The sequence below is a fragment of the Trematomus bernacchii genome, unplaced genomic scaffold (genome assembly GCF_902827165.1).
Source record: "Trematomus bernacchii unplaced genomic scaffold, fTreBer1.1, whole genome shotgun sequence".
NCBI lineage: Eukaryota > Metazoa > Chordata > Actinopteri > Perciformes > Nototheniidae > Trematomus > Trematomus bernacchii.
Window position 1 is genome coordinate 7,004,441 of NW_022987727.1, and position 8,318 is coordinate 7,012,758.

At 42.8% G+C, this 8,318-nt stretch overlaps 2 non-coding genes across 2 annotated transcripts; both read right to left on the reverse strand.

Moving 5' to 3' along the window:
- Positions 1-465: 465 nt before the first annotated feature.
- On the reverse strand, positions 466-579 carry LOC117494552. Its single transcript, XR_004557083.1, has one exon. It is a non-coding gene; the product is annotated as a U5 spliceosomal RNA (small nuclear RNA).
- Positions 580-1,143: 564 nt separating this feature from the next.
- LOC117494559 lies at positions 1,144-1,257 on the reverse strand. Its single transcript, XR_004557089.1, has one exon. It is a non-coding gene; the product is annotated as a U5 spliceosomal RNA (small nuclear RNA).
- Positions 1,258-8,318: the final 7,061 nt, after the last annotated feature.

The window sequence follows — 8,318 nt, forward strand, 5'->3', positions numbered from 1 at the left end:
GTGCTTTGTTAGTAATTGTATCGCTCGAAGTGGAGTCGAAAGAGATACGTTTTCAGTCTGCGCCGGAATATGTGTAAGCTTTCTACTGTCCTGATGTCAATGGGGAGCTCATTCCACCATTTTGGAGCCAGGATAGCAAACCGACGTGTTTTTGCTGATGGGAACTTACAACATATATATACAGACTCAACAGATCCCACCATGGGACTGGGAGGGAACAGAAAAACGTTTGTCATGAACTGTTTGTCATAGTATACATATTGATGAATGTAGGTATTTAATGAAAGATCATCTGCTCTTTTGTTTTAATAATACGATTAAAAATTGTGAAGGAAATGCAGTACAATCGTGCAGGTATTAACAACAGGAAATGGCAAGAAATGATGCACGAATGATTGAATTGATACTAAAGTAATCCAAATGATGGGAGGTTTGCGCAGAGTTTGATTTTTCACAGTATCAGGAAGCCCCACATACGCAGGGCATCAAAAAATTGTTTGAAACTCTTATTGTTCCTCTCCACGGAAATCTTTAGTAAAAGGCGAAAGATTTATGCGCTCTGAAGAGAAACAAGAGTGTACTATCTTCTGTGAGCTGGAGTGACCCACTTATATCTCCGCCTTATGATCCTCACTTAGGCTTCACATTTAAAAGTAAGACTTAAAAGCTAGTGTTTAATGATTCAATCAACATTCACAAATACAAAACTGTATGTGAAAGAAGAGCTCTCATACTTGCACAGAAACACTGTGGATAAGAGATACAATGTAACAAGTTTGGTCTGTTGCAGAAACGGGCGCGATGCATTGTGGGAATATGGTGCCCCTGAAGACGCCTCTGTTGAGAAAAAACAGTAAAGAATTAAACTTAGGCCCCAGCTCCATGGGAACGCATACGGCAAAACGCATCGGAGTAATTTTATGTTTCGGTAAAAAGTGTAAGAGTGAATGCAAACACATACAACCGATACTGAAGATATATATGACATTTTGTGGAGTCGCTAAGTATATGCTAATGACAGATGTATGAAGACTTGTGTTGCGTTCAATTTCCTTAAATGTAAATTCCCTGGGACTTCAACGGGTCGTATGAATCTCTCTCTGAGAGGACAAGAATTTCGGTTTATATTTCACAAAGTTAGGAAGCCCCACATACGCAGGGCATCAAAAAATTAGTTGAAACTCTTAATGTTCCTCTCCACGGAAATCTTTAGTAAAAGGCGAAAGATTTATGCGCTCTGAAGAGAAACAAGAGTGTACTGAAGCTTTACAGAGTGAGCACCGGACCCTATTCCCAGCGTTAATACTCTCACTTACGGTTCAGTATAAAAATGTGCCATTTTTTAAATAAACATTCAAGTTAAACCGCCTGGCATTAAAACAACAAAGACTCACTCCCAAAATAACGTTAGACCTGATAGATCAATGTAGATGATACATTTAGCACTATCTGTCTACCTGCGCTAAGCATTGTGGGAATATGGCGGTGCTGACCACGCCTCTGCTGCCTTCTGTTGTTTCTTCGTTCCTAGATCAAAATCTTCTTTCTCCTTTCACCTAACAATGATGATACTGTTGATAAAACGATCATGAGAAATGTTTTCACCAGTAAAAGTTTAAGTGTTACTATTATGGATGTAAAAACTGAGCCATTCTGCTTACAACCATGATCTGCTCATGCGCAAACCCAACAGAGATGTTATATATGTCAAGAGAGTAACCCAACGGTTTCTGTCCATTCGTATTGGGAATACATAGTAACTATTTCTAGCCAGGTGCAAACTTTAAGAGAGCACAGTTCGGAACATTTTTGTTTGGACAACAAATCCTGTGTGTTTGTAGTTTTTATTAATTTTTTGGTCAAAATCTAATTTGTAACCAACGGAACGAGGACAGGAGCACTATTATACCTACTATGGCAGAGCAATAGACACAGACTCTGTGAGTTTTGATTATCTGACTGATATGATCGAGATATTAATACATTGTGTCATGGCTGGATTTGCCAAATGCGGCCAACATAACAACCAACACTCATCATAAAAGCCAATCAAAAACAAGGTTTTATGACTAGATGTTAATCCCTGTGTAAAAGTGGCAATGTCTTCAGTAAAACGGCCAGCACTATTAACACTGCATTGCGAATCAAAAGATACATCTAATACTCTGTAGTAGAGAGCAGACATTACCAGTTGAAGAGATGTCCAGGTCTCCAACTCGGCTCTTCTGATGGCTGGCACAAAAACATTGCTTGAAATAATAATTTTAAAAAAGTATTCAACGTGTGTCTCCACTCCATTAACACAATCAAATATGGCTGCTTGTTACGTTACGCACATCATTTCCGGTTACACATGCAGTTTAAAGGGGACCTATCATGCAAAATGCACTTTTGTACGTCTTTTATACATGAATATGTGTCCCCGGTGTTCCAGGGAACTCACCAAGTGTCAGAAAACACAACCCTCTCTATTTTCCTCCATACCCAAATCTCTAAAAAAGGGGCTGCAACGGATACAGACTGATCCAGATTTGAACACTTCTATGTCGTCACAGAAGTGGCGCTACGGCTATAGAGTGGCGAAGTCCCTCCCCTTCCGGTGGACCTCCATGGGACCTTACGGACCGTCTACACAGCAGCGTTAAAAAAATCTTGGAGGTGGGCGTATCTGAAGCTTGGGGATTTTTTGCGAACAACCAATCACATGAATCTCCCGCCCGCGACATACGAAGCAAAAAAGTTTGAAGTAAACTGGATATAAACTCCCCAAACAGGCGAAAACATACCACTGTCTCTGCCACCTCCCTCCATGCCTGGCTCCTCCGGTTTATATCCCGGTAGGTAAATAGGGACTGGTCATAAAGCACCGGGTGATTCCCTACCGCTAATTTCTCCTCCATTTTTTGGAATATGAGGAAATGACCTGCGGTATGTCTCTCCCAGCATACACGCCGTTTGATTGGCTAGAGCTTGAACTGTCAGATTTGCGTACACAGGATTTGATTGGCTGACGCTTCCACCTCAGCCTCAAAAGTTGAACATTGTTCAACTTTGAATCCTGAAAATCCTGAAAATCTCCGCTCGCCTGCCCACAATGCAGTTCGGCTAAAAGTGAGGGAAAGTGACGTGACCCCATTCAAAGTGAATGGGCAGAAGCGTTTCAAGATTTTTTTAACGCTGCTGTGTAGACGGTCCGTTATTTCAGAAAAAGTATGTATTGAAGTCAATGGAGAGAGAAAGATTATCTTTTGATCCCGTTTGAATTGTGCCACGAATTACACATATGATGTTTGTCAATTTAAAAGATAATTTTGCAAGTCAAAAAAAAAAAAATGTGTCGTAAAACTGTGAAGTAACACATTTGTTTGTGTGAAATGCTCAATGAACTACATCTCTGGTCTCACAGAACAACACACGTCACCAAGATGGCCATCACTACTGTCTTGTCAACAAAACGATTGACTACCCTCACTATCACCACAATGAAACACGTCCTGAAGAAAGTCATGCAAAGCTGCCTGCCTGCCTTCCTTTGATTCTCTCTGAACTGCCTGGTCTTTTTAATGTTTAATGTCAACCATTTGTGCAGATAGCATGAAGTAGAGAAGATCGCTAGCGTTCGCGTTAGCATTTCTCCCCCGGGCTTAAATTGTGTATTATAGAATGATCACACCGGTGTGACAGTACTCTTCAAAGGGTTCACGAAATATGACTACTACTCTTACTGTTTAACATTTTGGGTTACTTAATGTTACTTCATGTTAAGGCTAATACAAATGACAAGGCTGTAATGCTAACTAACGTGCTAGCTACTAGCTAGCTTGATCCAGACACTCCTAGTCCTTTCATCAGGCGGGAAGCGAAAGAACGAGCAAGACCCATTGCTGGTATGAACAACCTGGTACTAAGCACACAGGCATCTTGTTAAAGTTATCTTATCTTAGCCAGCGCCATATAGATAGATTCTATCTATATGGCGCTGATCTTAGCTATCTCTTAGTGGAGGACAACAATTGTGACATCACTTACGCGACTCTGGGATTTGTAGTCTTTCTAGTTGCGTATTTTTCATAGTCTTATATTTCAACAGTTTTACAACAAACTGTGACTTTTTTGACATGGAAATGATTTTTTAAGATTGACAAACATCATATGTGTAATTCATGGCACAATTCAAACGGGATCGAAAGATAAGTTTTCTCTCTCCATTGACTTCAATACATTATTTTTCCGAAATAAGGTCCCATGGGGCGGAAGTAGATGGGCGTGACTTCGCCACTCTATTGGGCCAACTCTCCACCTATCAGGGGAATGTGGGGTTGGGCCACGGCCGGCCATTGCCGCTCGAAAGCGCTGGAGACGCTGTAGTACATATGCCAGGCCTGTAAGTGGCGCTGTAGTCTGCCACAAAAGCAGCGAAGAAGACTTCCCGCCCATAGTTACCATGTTTACCCTTCTGTTTATTCTCCGCTGTGGCTTTTTTTCTCCCTCCCGAGGCAAGCGTTTGCTCCCGCTGCTTTAATTCAATGCAATCCCTCCCCGTCGAGGCAAGCACTGTAATTCTCTCTGGTTAGTCCACCAGCAGATGACAAACACCCACCTCTCCGCCTCATCCAAGGAACGAGGGGACCGTGCGGCAGAGTTTCAGTTTCAGTTTCTTTCGCCGGTCAAGATGTCCGTTAAAGTTTAAATCTTCCGAACAAAATTAGAAAAGTGCCGGTCAAAGGTCTTCTTTGTTATTTATTGAGCTTTAAAACAAATGAATAACGATTCTATATAATAAAACATGGAGGACGGAGATCTCTTTTTCTCCCCCTCTTCTGACAGCCCAGCAGCTGATCAGAGCACCTACCCTCTCCTGCAGGGGGGCGTGGTCAGCAGAATCAGACCCGTAGACAGCAAACAGCACATAGAGCGAAATGAGGCATGGCTAAAATGCATGATCTGTTTGGTATTTTGAAAACAGAAACGTATAAATATACCTTATATAGGTATGGCCCTACAATATATCATTTAAATATAGCATGATAGGTCCACTTTAATCTATTTAAAGGTGGGGTAGGTAATTTTGGAGAAACCAGCTCGAGTGCGCTAGAATTTGAAAATACACAGCCGGAAAAATATCTGCCACTTCCTTACAGAGCCCCTCCTCCAACACACACGAACGTGCACATGACCAATGAGGGCACGAGATAAGTTTGTGCACAGATGGAAGGCTGACAGGCAGGTAGGCCATCCAGTTATTTTAGCCGGGCCGGATTTTTTGTCAAAGCACTTCAAGCTCCCATGTCATGCTTTTCCGGTTATTACCCGTCCCCTTGTGTGTTATGAAGGTTTTTATGCATGTAAACGGTGTGCAGAGTCAAAACCCTCAAAGTACACCCTGTAGCGAGTAAAACTCTAACACAGAAAATACCTCCCCAAAACGCCTCGTTGGAGATACGTCACTGCCCATTTGAGTCTTCCATTTAGTTCCGGGTACCGCCTGATGTCATGCGGTACCCGGAACGAAATGGACCAATCCCGAAGAGCTATGGCCACACCAGCAGCGGCGTGTTCCTCCTCCAGAGGTTCGAAGAACCGGCATTTCACAGACGAAAGCTTCCAAAAACATTGCCCAGTTTGAGGCCGGATATGCACAGCTTGTTTGGACCGTTTGGAGCAGGGGAAGATCTGGGTATACAACCTGTAAGTTTGCATTGTTATTTGTGTATTTATCAAACAAGACTGTTTAAATGTGTAAACTGTGTTGGACTGCTAAGCCATTGACACAGTGCTAACTGTGCTAACTAAGTTGCTAGAGTTTCCATATATCAACTCTAATATCAGCAGATGGCCTTGCATACATGTATCTCATAGCAGGAGAATGTCTGCATTCACACACAAAATACCTATTGACAGTATACTGCGGGTGATTTGCCGGTCAGTCGCGAAACGTAATTACATTATAGCTGGCGTAGCGATCTAACACACGGAGCTTGAGCTAGTTTTGGTCAGAAAAACATTTTTGTGATGCTACGTTGCTAGCGTTTAAATATATCAACTACAATGTCAGCAGATGGCCTTACATGTTTGTCATGGCAGGAGAATGTCTGCGGTCACACACACGGAATACTCATACAGTATACTCCGGTTTACCGTACATTGTGACCGTACATATACTGCATGTAGCTAACGAGGCTAGCTGTATGCTAGCGCAAAACAATGTATTCATGCAAGTTACATTGTATGGTAGCAGAATACCCGTATACGATTGCAATTATAAACACGTTATTGCTAGCCTAATATGAACCACTAGCTTTTGTTCATAGTAGTTTTATTACACTGCATTATAGTTGCCTTTCCTCCAAGCTAACGTTCATATCGTGTTAGCTACCAAGGTAAACAAAGCTAGGTTAGCATATTAGCAGGCAAGCTGTTCATTACACAACTACTACTAACGAATCTAAAACAACTAAGTTTCTCTAATATTTTGTGATTTGCATTTGATTTCGTCCAGCCAGATCCTGGCGGACAATCCATGACGGGGAAGGGATTCTACTACTACTGAGGCCTCGTGCTAAAAGGCACCGCACCGCACCGGCTGTGCGCAGGCAAGAGGAGGAGGAATGGATGATATACCGTGTATATATGTATATTTATGTTCATTTTGTACATTTCTAAAAATAAAGTTTAATGGAAATACTTAGTAGGCCTATCCTTTCTTCCCTGAATTCATATATAGCAAACCATGATTTGATTTCTCATCAAACAGTAGTAGTTTATAACGGGTAAAAATAACTTACTCTTTGTTATGAGAGTAGCTCGTAGGCCACAACGGAAAGACAAGGAGACATACACGAGTTTACAAAACCACGGCACATTTATTGTGGTAAATGCAAAGATAGGTGGTTGAGAGGATCGCAGAGTTAGTCTTCCTGCAGCCGCTTTGGAGAGAGACTGGGGCCGTAGTGTCCGGAGGTGTCCGTGATCGTGCTGATTAGCTTCTTCAGCTCCACCCCATCGTAAGACAAAGGCCCTGGGGCCGTCACACTCTTCTATAACAACAGTTACAAATATATATGTATATAAAATATACCGCTGTACCGACGCCATGATAAGACTGATGTTACGCTGAGAGCAGCCGGGAAAAGCACTGACATGGGCGCAGCCTCTCTGGTGGTTGACTAATCAGAACGAGTGGCCGAGCTGACCAATCGGAGCACACTAGGCTCACAGGGAGGGGGGGGGCAAGAGCTCCAACGAGTCGTTTAGTGGAGAAAGTGAATACTGCTGAATACACATGCTTGACAGAGATGCTGTATGCGAAACCAATGTGAGTTCGGAAAATTGCACAGTATAAATCTATTTTAGTATACCTCAACAATGTAATTATGATCAGTGGAAATGGCCATGACATGGGCCCTTTAAGATATTCATTGCTATCGGGATGTTAAGAGCATTCCATGGAATATAACAAAAAGTGTATCTCGAGCCCGTTTCTCAAACTTACCTACCCCACCTTTAATAACATATTTGAATTGTTTTATTTTAGACAGCACGATTATTACATCAGAAATGTCTTCAAAATACAATGGTATACACACACGAGCCTCGGTTATTATAGTCTACACATTATCATGCGAATTCAAGCCATATTTAAATGTTGAGGGGGAGCATGACCTTTAATTGGTTTCTGTGTTTGCCTCTGATTCTTCATTAATGGCAACTTGACTGCTTGATTAGCTTCTTGCAGTGATGTGTTGGCTTGAAATTCCGCTGATAGGCTGAGCAGTGGCAGAGTCTTAGCAGACTTGTCAGTGATTTCTATATTTCCCGGTGAGAGCCCTTGTCATTTTGTCAGCCTCCCCGTGGCGGCAGTATGCAGGGACAGCGGGGAGGCTGTCAAACTGTGCCCGTCTTTCCCCGGGTTGATGAGACATAATAAGGGCCGGCCAGGTGATGAAAATGAGCAGGGAGGGCAAGTGTGTGTCTGTGTGTGTGTGTGTGTGTGTGTGTGTGTGTGTGTGTGTGTGTGTGTGTGTGTGTGTGTGTGTGTGTGTGTGTGTGTGTGTGTCTGTGTGTGTGTGTGTGTGTGTGTGTGTGTGTGTGTGTGTGTGTGTGTGTGTGTGTGTGTGTGTGTGTGTGTGTGTGTGTGTGTGTGTGTGTGTGTGTGTGTGTGTGTGTGTGTGTGTGTGGGGGGGGGGGTTTATTCACTCGAGGATTTGTGTGTCTCACTGCAGAGGGTCTCCTTTACTTTTGCAGTGCGTCTACAGCTTGAACTCAATAACAGCACCTGCTCTGCCGGCACATTGTCTCAGAGACGCTCCGCTCTGCGC